Here is a 16,216-nt window from a genome sequence, read left to right as displayed (position 1 = left end):
AGGAGGGGCAGAAAGAGAGGGAGACACCGAATCTGAAGCAGGTTCCAGGCTCGGAGCTGTCAGCACAGCGCCTGACACGGGGCTTGAACCCATGAATCTTGACATCATGACCCGAGCCGAAGTTGGACATTTAACTGACTGAGCCACGCAGGCGTCCTCCTTTTTAAAATTTGTTTTTAATGTTTATTTATTTTTGAGAGAGAGAGAGAGATAGACAGAGTGGCATACTCTCCTTCAAATCTGAATTTTCACTGTGTAAGTCAGAGCCACAGGAGTAATTAACAAGCAGCAAGTTGGGCAATTGATCCCCAGTAAGTGGCTTGCACGATTTTAGAAGCTTTAGTTGAAATGGGTATCATGTATAGACAGAAAACTGCGCCGACCTAGCTTCCTACTATTTCTGATTTGCTCTGATGTTTGGGGACGGATCAGGGGCCTCATCCTCACCCCGAACACACAGAAATTATTTGTGTTGAGAGATATTTCATTTGAGGAAAATCGTTTCAGAGGCAAGGCCTATACTTGTGAAACTTTTGTATGTGGTCATACAAATTGAGAAGACACATTAATGGCTATTCACTAGCCATGGTGTTTGGGTTGAGACAGTAAGATATCCAGGTCGAGGGAGAGGTCCAGTTCAGCGGGAAGCAAAGGCAAGGTCGTAAGTCAAAAGGACGTGGGCAGCGATGATTAGACTGCGTATTGGAAACAGATGGAGTTGACTTAGCACGTCATCTTGACATCATCTAAGGAAACCATCTTTCACGAGCCTCCGCCTGGACCCCTTGTAAGGTCACGTGCACATCAGCTGTTTCCCAGGCTTCTGGGATGGTCTCTTGAGGATCCAGAAGATTCACCAAGATTCCCTGAGTTCTGTGGGCCTGCTTGACAATTAACTGCAGCCCTGATCCCGAGATGTTATCTTATGTCTTCTATTTCTAGGACTCTTAACTGCTTGACATTGATCAGGAAGGCTAAAAGGTACATTTATAATTCAGCGAAACAATAGTTTCTTCAAATCTAGATGCCAATGATAGGAGGAAATCAAAATCAATTTAGGCTAAAAAAAATTGTATTTCAACCTTCATTGAATATCCTTAATTATTTTTCTTCAATCATATATGTTTATCTATTTTTGAAATGACATGGAATGGAAAAGATAAAAAGATAGTGCCGTGCCCATGAGAACAAGCTCTGGGTTAAAATCCAGGATGCATCGGGTACTAGCTTGGCCATGTTGGACAAATTACTTAATGACTCTGTGTTTCTGCTTTTTCCCCTATAAGACAGTGAGGATATCAGCACTCAGCCCTGAAAGCTGTGTGACGTTACACCTAGAACAGTGCTGGTTAGGCACCACAATCGTAATCTTATTGGCCCACTAAACACCTTCTAACTCACCTTGGCATTCAAGGCCCTATATATACAAGGAAGATCCGATCTAGAAAATAATCCTTCTGAATGCCTTCAGTAAGTTTGTTGTCTAGCTTTCACCTTCTATTAGCTTTTTGGTCTATGATCAGTTACTTACCCAAATTCACGAGCAGGTAGTAGACCTGCAATTGAACATGGGCCTTATTTGCTCTTTTTCTTGACTATTTCATAGAGGGTTTTTTTTTTCAAATTATACTTCATCGTAATAGATAATGTACATTCAGGAGTTCAATGGTAGCGTGATTAGCCCTGAAGGATCAGAGTAAAAGATGGGGAGGGCATGGAGGTCAGAATCACGGGGACGCCGACGTAGAGGTGCTGACTGGAGGGGCAGATGAAGGCTCTAAGCCACGTGTGTTTACCCTAGTGTGTCTTCACCTGGGTTAGTGATTACACGAACGTAGACGTTTATAAAAATTCATCATGCTATACACAAGCCAAGAAGCATCCGGGGCCACCAGCAGCTGGATGACGCCATGGAGGCATCTCCCCCAGCACCTTCAGGGGGAGCAGGGCCCTGCTGATGTGGGATCCCAGACTCCTGCCCTCCAGATCCACGAGGGATGCACATTCCCTGTCGTAAATGTTCGTCACCGTGACAGACGATGGCTGCCCTGGGAAGGGAAGAGGCTGGGAAGCAATGAGTGGGAGCCTCAGCAGGCCAGCAGCTGGGGACTGGTGCCTTGCCTTCGAAAGGAGGGGCGTGGGAGGTGAGCCTCAGAGCCCATCACACGACAACCACCGCTTCCTTCAGGAGGGCTCATTCTTGATACTGGAGCCCCTGTCTTCGTGAAGTCCCCGCTAGCATCTATCTTTCATGCCGCACGCCTGGGTGGACCGCCAGCTGTTGCCGGGATGCCAGCGATGAAGGGAGTGTCCCAGAACGACAGGCAAGTAAGAGATGTTGGAAAGAGCTTTGGTGGGAACATTAGGAAGATGTCTCATCTAACCAAAGGATGACTACAACCAGGGGGCAGTGTGAGGAAAGAGTGACTTTTGATGGAGACCCAGAAAAGAGCTGGCTGGACGAGGGGCCAACAGTCCGGAAGACGAGACAGCGGGTCCAGGTTAGCGGGACTGGACGTGAACCTCAAAGGCTCGAGCGAGGAAGGAACGTGCAGAGAATGGCTCGTGGGCTTCCGTGGCTGGGTCTCTCCAAGTGTCAGCGTGTCTGAGCGCATCCCTGCCCTTCACAACCCTGCCCCGTGAATCCATATGCACAGAGCTCATAACCGCCACTCTAACAGTCTGCTAGACCCGTACAACCATGCACAACTCACATTTGTTACAATAAGGAAATAATTTCAAACTCCTCCCATTGGCGATGAGGCTACCATATAAAGAGCCATTTGTTGCAAAAACAAGCCTCCGCTTTAAATCTTCTCTTTCCCGGATATGCTATATGCATATATGAGTATGTATGGATACCCTACACATACACATATATGTGTGTGCACATAAAATATGATGAAATGATTCTTTTTAGTATCATATTGAAATCCCTTCGGATGAATATAAATGTATACATACGTACAAGTCTGCCTCCGCGTTCCAAGCCCGTGCCACCAGTGTGTTGATAGTAAGTGGAAGTAAAGGGGGACTGATAGGTGGCAAAGATGTAAAAGGACAAGAGGCAATGAAAGTCGCCCCTGGATGGACCCCATCCTGAGAGCCAGCCCCACTCCAAGCCCATCTTGCTCCCGCTTTGGAAAAGTATTTGCAGCCTCTGTCTCTTGAAGTCACAGAAACCAGTATGCGCCTGGCTTCTACTCTGAACAGCAAGCAGCTTGGAGGGGACAGGCAGCGGGGCTTGGAGCAGAGCCACGCGGGTGCCCCGGGAAGGGAGTTGGGGGGGGGGGGCAGAAGTCAGGGTACAAACAGCTTCAGAGGACTCTTCAGTAGACTCCTCAGGCTCATGCGTCCTCCCCGCACTTGTCCACAAGCTGCCACGCGGGCCTGTCGTGGGACTCTCCGGGGCTGGGAACTTTGCCCTTAAAAGCAAATGGACTTAACTATTAAGTGTCAACGAAGCTGCTGGGGAGGATCACAATTTTCATCAGTGTGCATAATTTTGTTGCCGTTGTTGGTTACCCCTCTGTCAATTTACTACATTTAGATAAACAAAATTCCACATGCCTTTTATTGCTGGGTCTTTTTGTTTGTTTTGTTTTGTTTTTTAGGTTTTTTTGGGTTGTTGTGCGTGTTTTTTTTTTCTTGTTTTTTGGTGGTTTTTTTTGTTTGTTTGTTTTTTTGTTTTTTGTTTTTTTTGTGTGTCCCTGGCAACAGTCTAAGATCCTGGGTGTAGATTCACAGTTTCCTGGCACACCACGCACATACACATATCGATACCTGTGAGAACCCCAGTTAACGCGGTGACAGATTTCGCGGAAGGAGTGGTCATCAGGGCCTAGCCTGCCAGGCGCTTTGCTTGCTTCCTGTGCCTGTCACCAGTCTGCTAATGAGCTTGGCTTTGCAGAAGAATCATGGGGAAGGCACTAAAGGTAACAAGTGATCACTTGTTTTCTCTTTCTCAAAGGAAAAAAAAAAACTGCGATGTAAAATAGAAAGTATACATAAGGAGATGAGAGGGAAAACAGAAAGCATACATGAGGAGATTAAGGAAGAATAGAAAGCATACACAAGGATGGGCGCCTGGGTGGCCCAGTCAGTTAAGCATCCGACTTCGGTTCGGGAAATGATCTCGCAGTTCGTGAGTTCGAGCCCCGCGAAGGGCTCTGTGCTGACAGCTCGGAGCCTGGAGCCTGCTTCGGATTCTGTCTCTCCCAATCTCTCTCAGCCCCTGTTTACACTTTGTCTTTCTCTCTCAAAAATAAACATTAAAAAAAAAAAATTGAAAGGAAGAGAAAGTATACACAAGGGGGCATAAGAAAGAATAGAAAATATCCGTAAGGAGAACTATTCCTTCAATTCCCACATCCATGTTCTTCCCCATCAGCTGACACAGAGGATGATAGGAAGAACATTCATGGATGAGGCTCCAAAAAGCTCCGGGATTTGTAACTCGCCGTGGACCCCATTCACATTTCCGCAGATACGTGTGTGAACGGTGAGGACCTTCCTTTCCTTGGATGTATCAAGACAAAGGCTCGTCCAGCAGTGGGTCCACCTGGGCCCAGAGAGCACCAACCTGCAGAGCACAGGGTCAGGGAGCCAGTGCTGTGCACACCTGCCGGCCCACGGCCACATCTCCTGGTCCCAACCAACTGGATTTCTCAGTCCCTGGCAGAAAACGTCCACCTTTTGTTTACAAAATATTATCTATATAAAGACAAAAAGGAGGAAAATAACAGGAAAGCAGGCATATTTAGTCCTGTCAGATAAGTGCAAAATTGGCTTTTACAAGCTGGAAGGAAGCTGCCTTCAGGGTGTCCGAGGAAATCTGCACAAGGACGATCTATTTTCGTATTACAGAATTGAAGCCGTGCACCTGAAATGGATAAAAATAATCTCCTGTGTCTGAGAAACACACACGATCCAACGGGAACCTCTAAGACAACTATTTAGACTTTTTTTTTTTTTTTACTATAGTGCACAGTCCCAAATGACTTGAGTGGTCTGATGCCTGCTAATAGGAGAGTATTGGGAGAGGGGTCTACACAGAAGAGCTTCAGGCAGAAATACCAGGCGGACAGTGCGAAGGACTTTACTCCAAGGGAAGGCTGGCAAACGCATTGCCCTCGATGCCTAACTGCCTCCCGCGCCGACACCTACAGCCACACTGTGGAGCCCAAAGCGTCAGCACCACAGCAATTTCCCATTTAAATCCGCTGCAACCAGGGGCGCCTGGGTGGCTCAGTTGGTCAAGCATCTGACTTTGGCTCAGGTCATGATCTCACAGCTCCCGGTTTCAAGCCCCGCATGGGGCTCTGTGCTGACAGCTCAGAGCCTAGAGACTGCTTTGGATTCTGTGTCTCCCTCTCTCTCTCTGACCCTTCCCTGCTCATGCTCTGTCTCTCTGTCTCTCAAAAAATAAAATAAGATGTTAAAAAAAATTTAAAAACAAAATTACAAAAACGACGTGCCTGGGCAATAAATACGAATTGCCTATTGTAGTAACAACTATTTCTGCTGAGAAGCTAAAGCATTTTTTTAAGCATGATTGAATCGCACGTGGTACCCCATATGCTATTACAATGCCACGACGTGCTTACCGTGACTGGATGTGTGAAAATACAAACCCAAGTGTCACACCCATGAGGTGCAAGACCGTAAGTCTCCTACTGGATTTGTCTGAAGACACTAGGTTTTCAAAATGTGTTCCATTTAAACACCTGTAGCATGAGCCCTAACGTAAATGCAATTGAACGAGAATAAATGGCCCCCTCACTGCTACGCTCACGTGAAGTTTTATTTTCTTCAAACAGTTACTTGCTTCCATTTGCCGAGATATTGTTTTGGGGCCAAATAAAAGGTCCTTTGTGACAGAGAGTGAGATGCGATCTCTTACGAAGCCTGGCGGTGTCTTGAGATCTATCCTACGTTCTTTATCAAGTTCGTTTTAATTATAAATGGAATACAGACCTCAAGGGGGAAAATTCTCCGTCAACACAGAAATACTTTTATTTCCAATTTTCCAACTGCTTTGCTGGTTTCTTCTTAGAGCTTCTTCCTTCTGTTACCCCACCTTGATTTCCTCCTATTTTTCATCCTGACCCGCAAGCAAGTGGTTGTAAATATGCTTTCTAGAATCTGGCTTCCGGTTCTTTCTTTTCAGTTCACAGCCTGGGAAGGCAGGCATGAGCCCATAAAAATACAATCTTTAATCTTAAGGACTTCCTGTCCAGAAAGGCATCAGAGCAGACCAAATGGCACCAAGAGAGCAGCATGGCCCTCGGCGGCTCCCGGTGTGGATAAACAACCCTGATGAAGAGTTACGCTCTCTTAGGGATATTCTCGATGCTTCTGCATCAGAAACAGTCATCTTGCCTATGCTGAAATTTCAGTGTGTTTCCCTGGGAATAAAATGAAGCCTGTTCAGAGGGTGAATGCCAGAGAGTGTTGGATTTCCTTCCCTGGGTTAGAGAAACACAATAACTCTGTTATGGGCCTTCCCTCTGGTACCTAGAAACCACCAGAAGGCTGGGGGAGGACCGTTTTACTCAGACCCAGCTGTTAGTTTTTCCTTGTAGCCCCGGCGTCCTGAAACATTTGCCCAGTCGCTACCCCCTTGGCTTCCGAAAGGTCTGACAACGTCCCTCTGTGCCACGGTGGAAAGAGTCCAGTCTCAACCCTGTGCTTACGAATCCCGCACTGGAGCGCGCATCTTGAAATCATGCCAGCCTAGGGCTTCCCACCTCTCTACAGAACCTCAGTTTGGATTCTCTCCTCCGCCTGCGAGAAACAGATACTCCCTGAAAACAATGGACTGTAAATTGAGAACAGTTAAGAATCAACATCAGTTTCTCATAAATCTAATTTCCAATTTCCCACCAGTCTGGACTCTGTGTACAAAGTCTAACACACACTCCCCTCTGGGGATTGCACACCCACGTTCAGAGACCCACCTTGACTTATTCAGCTGGTTTTTCTCGTCAGTGGAAAGAAACAATGTAATCCAGCAGAGCAATTGTAGGAGGAAGTTATTAGAAATGGGTAGATTTATTGTAATTTCTTTTTTCTATCCTGACTGGGTGTGGAAGGGGAGATAAACATCTATGTAGCAAATGCATAGAACATTTTTTCCATGCTAACTTGCAGCTGCCTGGATTAAGTGTGCATTTTTACCATTCTGTGGAAAAATATAGGAAAAGCGTCTAAAAGAAAGTATGATTATATGAAATAATCATTCATGGATGTAACCTAAGAATCTTTTATTCATTTTGATGCAGCCAGGAAATAGAAAATAAGATTTTGTATCTGCTAATAAAAACTACCAAACATCATGCAAATATTGGAGTGAATATAGTTCTTGTAACTAAAATAGTCCTTAAAGAGTTTGCTGTCATTGCGGGGTGCCTGGGTGGCTCAGTGTGTTAAGCAGTTGACTTCAGCTCGGGTCATGTCTCACAGTTCGTGGGTTGGAGCCCTGTTCGGGCTCTGTGCTGACAGCTCGGAGCCTGGAGCATGCTTCAGATTCTGTGTCTCCTTCTCTCTCTGCCCCACCCCTACTCATGCTCTGTCTCTCTCCGTCTCTCAAAAATGAATAAGCGTTAAAAAAAAAAATTAAAAGATAGAGTTTGCTGTCATTGCAAGGTCAGATTCAGCATAAATCCTCGAGGTCGGGCTTCTTAGATGCGAAGTCACTTTTACGGAGACATTTTAGGTACCATAAGCGGTGTCTGTTATTTCTGTATGGTTGAAATCCTTTTCTTACTGTTGTGACAACAGAAGAAAATGTATGACGCCTGAAATCTAAGAAATGCCAAGTGTCTCCTTTTAAAGCCGCTATTCCTTTAATATCCTTGCCATCCCATTTCTCAGCTCCTACGGTGTGATGAACACTTCTTAGACGTTTATGATGAGATGTCATCGTTTAGGTGGACGGGGATAAAGTAAGCTTTCTCTCGCGACTTCTCTACCAGGACGGCTCACCGGGAGTGCTTACGGCATCGTGTAGCATTTAATAGTTCACACGGACCCTAGATCTCACTACAGAAGATTTTGATAATGACTTTAATGACCATATCAACCTGTAGAAGTTTAGTACTTTAAAAAGAAAGAAAGAGAGGGGACGTCTGGGTGGCTCATTCGGTGTCCGACTCTCGCTTTCGGCTCAGGTCGTGATCTCAGGGGTCATGGGATCCAGCCCCGTGTTGGACTCTATGCTGACAGCGTGGAGCCTGCTTGGGATTCTCTCTCTCCTTCTCTCTCTGCCTTTTCCCCACTCTCTCTCTCTCTCTCTCTCTCTCTCAAAATGAATACATAAACATTAAAAAAAAAATGAAAATAAAGAGAAGCAGTGAGAGTAGAGAGAGCTCAGGACAGTAGCTGGGAGCCCTGGGTCTCCACCCTGGCTAGGCCAACATGACAGCAACAAATCACTTCCCTTCTCCGGGCCTCAGTTTCCCCCTCTGTGAGTCTCCTCTAGGATGCACGAGGCCCACGCCAGAGCCCAAGGGCAACACTTATCCTGCCCACGTAGTACGTTCTGGCTGCTCTTCGCACACTCACCCCATCAACACTCCCAAACCCCATGAGGCATGTGCTATTGGAGGAGGACCCTTCACCCGAGAGGCAGAGCTCTGATTGAAACTGGGGCCCACTACAGAACCAAGCTGCTGACCACTGCACCACACTGCCTTTTCGATCTGGGGCTCTGGCTCTCGTTAGAAAGGGAGTGAGACAAGACAGTGTTGGCAAGAAAGGTCTGTGAGACACGTTTACAAATCAGGGAGACTCACTCTGTAGCTGTGCACGCACTGATCTGCCTGCCATCAACGGCTGGGTTTGGGCTTTGCCATCCTATCAGGAGGCTGCGGGGGCGGGGGGCAGACACACTTTCAGGGGAAATGGAGGGGTTCGGTGACCAGACGCCCGCCGTCTTATCCTGCGCCGTGACGTGTCCAAAACTGGACTTAAAAAGTACAAATCGTGTAGAATGCCCAGAGGGGAGCAGACTTCTACTAGTAGATTCCCGCTTGCAAGATCGACGGGGAAATTGTTCCACAAAACTGAGAACCACTGTACTCATCTACGAAAGAGCTAGTCAGCTTTTCTTTGTCTCCGCGGTGGTGTTCACAATCTTCTACAAGATTTAGGCAAAGTAGATTGTTTTTTGAGAAAAAAGCAACAGCGCATCCCATATTTTATCACCATTAGTAAGCAAATGGTAACAACTGCAGGTGTGAGCACAGCAGGATGGTTTTCTGCACTCTCCAGTCTGGAGGAGAATTTCAAAACACCCGATGTGATGTCCTTGGGTCACGCCAGCCTGCTCTTCTTAAAGGTACAAAGTCACTCTTTTAGGAACAGCCTACTCAGGATCTATTATTTTTTCACGGACTATCCAGTCGGGATCTAAAACTCAACCTGTTTTCATCCACTCTTGTTTCTTTTCAAAGATTTGGAAATAATGGCGCAGACACTCATTTTTACCACCCCCCCCCATATCTTTTTATTTCTAGCCTTTCATATCTGAAGCTTGGATCATTGCCTTTGTTTGAGCTGCTTATAGATTATTAGGGTAATTGCTTGAAGACTTAAGAATTGCTATACTGGAATAATTGCATTATTTTCCACTTAGCTGTATCTTTCTCTCAAATAGGCATACTGCTTCTGAACGTGTTTGGAGTACCTGCCCTCCTTTGTCTCACGGTGTGGCTCTCCAAACTACCTAAGTGGTCTGCAAGGAGTGACAAAGGGCCCGGTGACTTTTTTCCAGAAGGGAATGGACTCCAGACACTGTTCCTGCTCAGTGATTCTAACCTGGCATCATCCTGTCATGATGATAAATTGTATGTACGATTCATAGCCGAAGCAGATGGGAGAGTGCTGGTTATTACAATCTAAATCTGTTTTCCAAACAAAAAGAGAACTGTTTACTTCTCAATGAAACATAGACCCCTCATAAAGGACATTTTGAATATTCCAGTGTTACTCACTGAAGGAAGTATGCAGTAAGGGACACCTAGGCTCTAATAAAATTAAGGTTGGTTCTAAGAGAAGTAAAATGGAAGGGCCTCATTCATTTAGTCACCAGGTTCACTGAATGCCTGCTAGCTTCCAGGAATAGAAAGATTTACCAGAAAATATGTTGTAAAAATAAATAATATTTTTCTTTCCATTAAAATACTCAATTTGCGGGCAAATAAACCTGATGGTGTGTTATTATAGCCTCATCACAGAGAGAGCCTGTTTTAAGATGTGCTATACGTCGGCAAAAAGGAGATGAGATACATTCGGCTTTTAAAACACTTGTAAATTCACTAACCTTCCAGACTATTCAAAAACCCAGATCTCAAGATTTAAGCCCACAGATGGGGCAAAATAATGTAAAGGTAAAATGAACTTCGTTTGTTGGCCCTGGGGTTTTATTCCAGCCACAGGGAAGGAAAATCAAGAGATTTGCAGGTCCGGATTTATTGATTTACTCATTCACTCTTAATTTAGCAACTATCGATTGAGCTCTAGTATGTGACAGTATTGTGGAAACTTCTGGAAACTATCATTAGCACATTATTGACCCCAGAAGTCCTCTTGGTTCCAGATGCATTCGTTGTACCTTTGGTGAAGCTGAAGGGTGTTAGTCAGTGAGATTACCTAGATGATCTCCGAAAGAACATTCATTAAAAAAACACAAATTCTATTTATTACCCCACCACGTGCTGGAGACTTCTCATTCATTATCACATATCTCTACAACAATTCTGAGACGTTTCAGGGATCACTTACAATGAACAAATCTGGGTCTTAGGCGGGAAATTCTGCCCGACGCCTCACAGATGAAGTGGCAGGGTGGAACTTGAACTTAGCATTGAGTGACCCGGAAGTGCCATCCCATTTCAGTGTGCCACACTGTCCTCCAGGGAAGGGACACGGCTCTCCATCCAGGCAAGCGTGCAGTCCCGACTTCTGAATACTTACAGAAAAAAAAAAGTGCATTCTTCCATTTTCATGTCAGTACTGATTTTCTTTTTCTTCAACGAGTTACAGTTCAAGCATTTTATTTTCAGAAAATGTAACTATAAATTCCCATGGGCCAGGAGCTGCCGAAACTTACCAGAGACACCTGGTAATTGAAGGGACAATCTAAGGGGCGTGTGATGTGTCCATTCTTGTGGATTTTCTAAGCCATATTCCTGAATAATGCTATCATCAAAACCCAAACCACTAGATTATATTATCCTCTCTCTCTTAGAGAAAATTCTTCACACAGGTTGAAATTTAGTGCAATTTCCTGAGGTGGGAAGGGATGGTATAAAAGGCTTTCATTAGAAAACTTCACTCCTGCAACAAATCTTTTACTGAGGGCTTCCTTACACCAGCCCTGTGTCTGAAATTCAGTGTTGAACAGAAGTGCATTTGGCCTCTACTCTCATCAAACTTACATTCAATGAGCGCAAGATACAGAGAATAATCGCATACAAGTTACAACTCTAAGTACTTTGAAGGATGAAAACATGATGCTTTAAGAGTGGGTCATCATAGGGTTTGACCTAGGCAGGAAATTCTCCTGCAAAACCATAGTCAAAAATGATCCTGCAGAATATAAGCTATCTGTTTTTGTTAGAATTCATATAGGAAGCATTCTTCGTAGAAGTAGGTCAACTAAAATATGTTTCACTACTTGGTTGTGTGTGTTTCTTGTGGGTCGTTTCTTTGTTTGTTTGTTTCGTTGGTTGGTTAGTGGTTTTTTTTTTGTTTTTTGTTTTGTTTTGTTTAGTTTTAGCCTTTCATCTGACAAAGACCAACTCTGCTCTAATCTAGTACAATCTAATGCTCTCCTGAAAATACACTTTCTAGAAACTCGAGGCTAAATTCGCTGTCAACAGTATTAAGGTATGATTCACTTACCTTTGTCACTTTTTTTGTTCTCTTTGTACTTTAATCACTCTGTTTTAGATATGCTTTAACTTTTAATATGCCGCAAACTTTTTTTGTAAATTGTTAAGTATAACTAAAGAGGACTGGTTAATAAACAGCATATTTTTAATTGTCAACAGATTGGTTGCAGGATTTATTATTATTTTTTTTTTTTACTGGAACCCGGGTTGAACCTGAACTAGGAGCTGAAAATTCCTTTGGAGTTTTGAGAAGATGGCAAAGGAGCATCAGTGGGTGAATTTGTAACAAAGCCCAAGGCAGTAAATCTCTTGGGATCACTCAGACCAAAGGTCTTAAATATCCTTCAGGAGGAAAAAGTTAAAACTTACAACAGTCTTTCACTTTTCAACTTTTTACAACAATGAAATGAAATGCCTGTCCGTTCATTCAATGTCCCACCTCACACCAGATTGGTGGAATCTGATCACAGCAAACTGCCTCACTGTCCATCATCCTCCCAGACTTAGGCAGGGAGAAACAAGGGAAGCCCAGTTCACAGACATCCGGGAAGGTCAGTGGTGGCTGGTGTCACGCTCTCCACTGAGAAACCAGCATCAATGTCCACACTTGCCGTACGGGGAAGCCGCAGAGCCAGCGTCAGGGACACACACGCGTTATACACACACACACACACACACACACACACACACGCACACCCCTTAGGCTGCTCACACTTAGAGCAGTGCCCTCTTAGGAAGTTCTATGGGAGAATTACACAGGTTGGTTGAGAGTTACATCGGTCACATAAACTTCTCGTTCCTGCCCATTTCACTATCTGGCTACTTTCACCCAGGGAATCATTTATTTCACACAGCGAATGACCCTTCTGATTTGTTTCTCACTGGTTTCTTTTTCACATTTATCGCTTTAGCTTTAGCGGTTCTGATGCCCTTACAGAAAGACCTTTTGCTGACTTCGTGAGATATGCTGATTAAAGGAAAAAAATCCTTTTTCTTACATGACAAAAATGCTTAAAAATATCTGCTGGACTTGGTAGCTACTCTTTTCCAAAACCTCAATATCGAAATATGCAAAACGGCAGTGGTTTTTCAATTAAAAACATTAAAGGTATGTCTATAAAGCTTCAATAAGATCAGGAAAGTCTGGGTAGCTGCAACCCATCTAGTTCCTTACGTTCTCCTTCTACCTTGTTAAAATTATATTTTGGTTATTGAGTTGGAGCAGGGAATGTGTTCTAGATGAGGCGCCTGGGTGGCTCAGTTGGTTGAGTGTCTGACTTTGGCTCAGGTCACGGTCTCACGGTTCGTGGGTTCAAGCCCCGCTTCGGGCTCTGTGCTGACAGCTCCGAGCCTGGAGCCTGTTTCAGATTCTGTGTCTCCCTCTCTCTCTGCCCCTTCCCTCTTGCTCTCTCTCTCTCTCTCAAAATAAACAAACATTTAAAAAAATAAAAATAAATGAGAAAAAAAAGAATGTGTTCCAGTTAATCCAAGGAAGCATAGAAGATACCATGTCAATATGTCAATGAAAGATTCTGACAGAGGTCTGATCTGGATATTTACACAGAATCATAACAGAAACATTTTAATTAAGCACATTTTTTTCTCTTCCAACCAGATTTCACAGAGCAGATGGCCATGCTTCTAACTCCATTTCTGTATTGGATGTAAGAGAGGGCTATCTTGAAAAGTGAACTTGTCACAATTATATACCTAGTCACATTGATAACTTACTCCAATAGTCTTTTTTTGGGTGCCATTATTTTATATTGTACGTACCCTTATCTTTGTCATGAAAGCTTGCAACCACAGAGCAAAAATAATTATTGTCCATTTGTTTATGAAACATTAGAAAGATGAACTGAAGCCAGATTATATTCAGATCGGGACCAATTAAGAAGCAGCAATGCCTTCATTGGTCCAACCTTAGTTCAACCTTTTGAAACAAAGAAACCAGTCTACACAGACCCAGGTGTCTGCCCTGGGAGCTGAGTTTCAGCAGGACTGTGCAGCCATTCACTTTTCCAGTACGAATGCACCACAACCACGTACAAATAGGTCATCACACCAGTAAGTCGACAGAGAAATGCGACGTATATGCGTTGCCTGAATTTACCTCTTTCTTGTAGGTCATCTGCCTTTCCCCCCTCAAATGTCATTTTTACTTCCAAACATAGCTGCACTTGATAATTAGTTACATATTTTAAAGGACGTAAGAGAAATGGTCACTGGGATTTCAGAGGTTACAATTACCCCGCCAGCCAACACTCTGGAACACCGATGGTGAACCATCAGTCTTTACATCTAAACCCAGGGCGACTTAAATCAGGTAAAAGGAGGCTTCTAGAGCGTGCCAATCAAGGTTCAACTCTGATGCTTGAATCACCTCCGTAAAACCGCCCCCAGACAAACATCTCTTCAGGTTTTAACTTCTCTAGGATGGAAGGCGTGTGTTGCCTACAATTTTCCTACTCCTGAGTCTCCCTCTGGAAGATCTGTGTTTCTTGTGTTTCAGGAAAGTCGAGCTAACTTGAGTTCCTTTCCTTCCCAGCTACTCAACCTTCCTTAATGTGACTCTGGTGTCACATGGCCTAGCATCATGTCATTGGCAGGTGACTGCATTCGAGAAATGCAGTAAGAGCTCTAGGCAAAGCTTGTACTGGAAGAGGAGTACGGTTGTTCATGCAAAAAAGGACCACACGAGCGATAAGAAAAAAATAATAATGCTAGGAAACTGGAGAAAAGTTACACGTGGGGAGAGACCACCACAGCTCCCCTTGGAGAGTTCAAAGCTCCTCATTGTGTGTCTCCAACGTGAGGTGTCTCGCTAGCCAAGCTAAGAAAACGAAATCCATCCGCGATGAATGAAAAATAATCCATTTGGAGAAGAATGATACCAAGAAGTCAATAAGGAAAATAAACTCAGCTGTGGTGACAAAAACAAAAACAAAACACAGAGGTGGTAGGGAAGAACAAATTGTTGGGTGACAAAATGGTAAGGTGCAGAGCATAGGAAGTGTAGCCACCCTACACCACACCCCTGCAAGACTTCCTCTTCTCTGAATGGAACCGAATATCAAAGCAATGTCAACACAAGCTCCTTGGTGGTCTCTTGTGACATAGCCTTCCCAGAATGACGCTATTTATGCCTATTTCTCAGATGTTCCCACTTTTAAAACTTTCTCACCCCTTTTGCTTTAAATGCATACTTTGCTGTCAAATCTTTTCCATTATGACGGCATAAATCTTTTTCAAACATTTTAAACTTTTCCTAAATGAGATTTCTAATGGGAGGTGTGAACGATTCTGATTTGGCAAACCCTCTTTCTAATTCGCTATTTTCAAATCAACGAAGAACTGGGTCAAACAGCGCCATCACCGAAATTGAAAACTGTTGTATTGCTGCAAAAATCCGAAGAACAAACAGGGTGCGTGGATGTGCGGAAAAGGTGATTTTACGCAAAGGATGTTTTCCAGCTTCCTGCAAGGAGCTAATAAATGCGTGTCTTAGAGTTCACTTAGAGCGACCTAAGAAAAATGTTAAGCTTGGGTTAAGCACCGTGAGTCTTGCTCACCAGTAATATTAAAATAAAATAATCGATATCCTGGGAGTCCCTAGGAGTTAGCTGCTACATAAAATTCACCAAGAGGACATCAGCCCATAAGAGCCTTATGATATAAACACACGGGCAGAGAGCAAGCCTCCATTTTGATTAGAACGCAGGAGGAGTGACAATTGATGCAAATACCAGAGGCTCCCTCTTCTAGCAAGCTAACGAAGATGTTTAAACACAGCACTACAGAAGGCAGTGAGTGCATTCTCCCCTATGTGTTACAAGATTGGCCAACTGTGGTCTGGGGAGCAATGATGGACATATCTGAGGAACCGATGTGAAATTACCTACAGTTGTTAGCACAAGCAGAGAGAAAAGAGGGATTAAAGAAAAAAGCACAACCAACAAGAGGCAGGACAAAAAGAAAGCCCTGTTGGAAGAAAGCAAAGTGGAGAACTGAGGTAATTCTGCAGATTCTTCACATGTAAGAACTGTGTTTGGGTAGGAACGATTCCGGCCATGGGCGTTGTGCCTATACACCTCTTAATTTTTTCTTTATGTTGAAAATCTACTGGCTACCCTGTTTCTTTTGCCACTTGAAAATGGCATTTATGTATTTATTTTTTATATTACCAGACCTTGAATTTTATTTTTTTATTGTATATATATTTTAAATATAATTTATTGTCAAATTGGCTTACATACGACACCCAGTGCTCATCCCAACAGGTGCCCTCCTCAATGCCCATCACTCACTTTCCCCTCCCT

At 44.0% G+C, this 16,216-nt stretch overlaps 1 non-coding gene across 1 annotated transcript; it reads left to right on the top strand.

Annotated features, from left to right (window-relative positions):
• The first annotated feature begins 13,143 nt into the window (after nucleotides 1-13,143).
• TRNAQ-UUG lies at nucleotides 13,144-13,228 on the top strand. The gene has a single exon. It is a non-coding gene; the product is annotated as a tRNA-Gln (tRNA).
• The last annotated feature ends 2,988 nt before the right edge of the window (nucleotides 13,229-16,216 follow it).

This window comes from Leopardus geoffroyi, chromosome A1 (assembly GCF_018350155.1).
Source record: "Leopardus geoffroyi isolate Oge1 chromosome A1, O.geoffroyi_Oge1_pat1.0, whole genome shotgun sequence".
Lineage (NCBI taxonomy): Eukaryota > Metazoa > Chordata > Mammalia > Carnivora > Felidae > Leopardus > Leopardus geoffroyi.
Note: the sequence above shows the minus strand (reverse complement) of the source record. Positions and strands in the feature narration are given on the sequence as shown.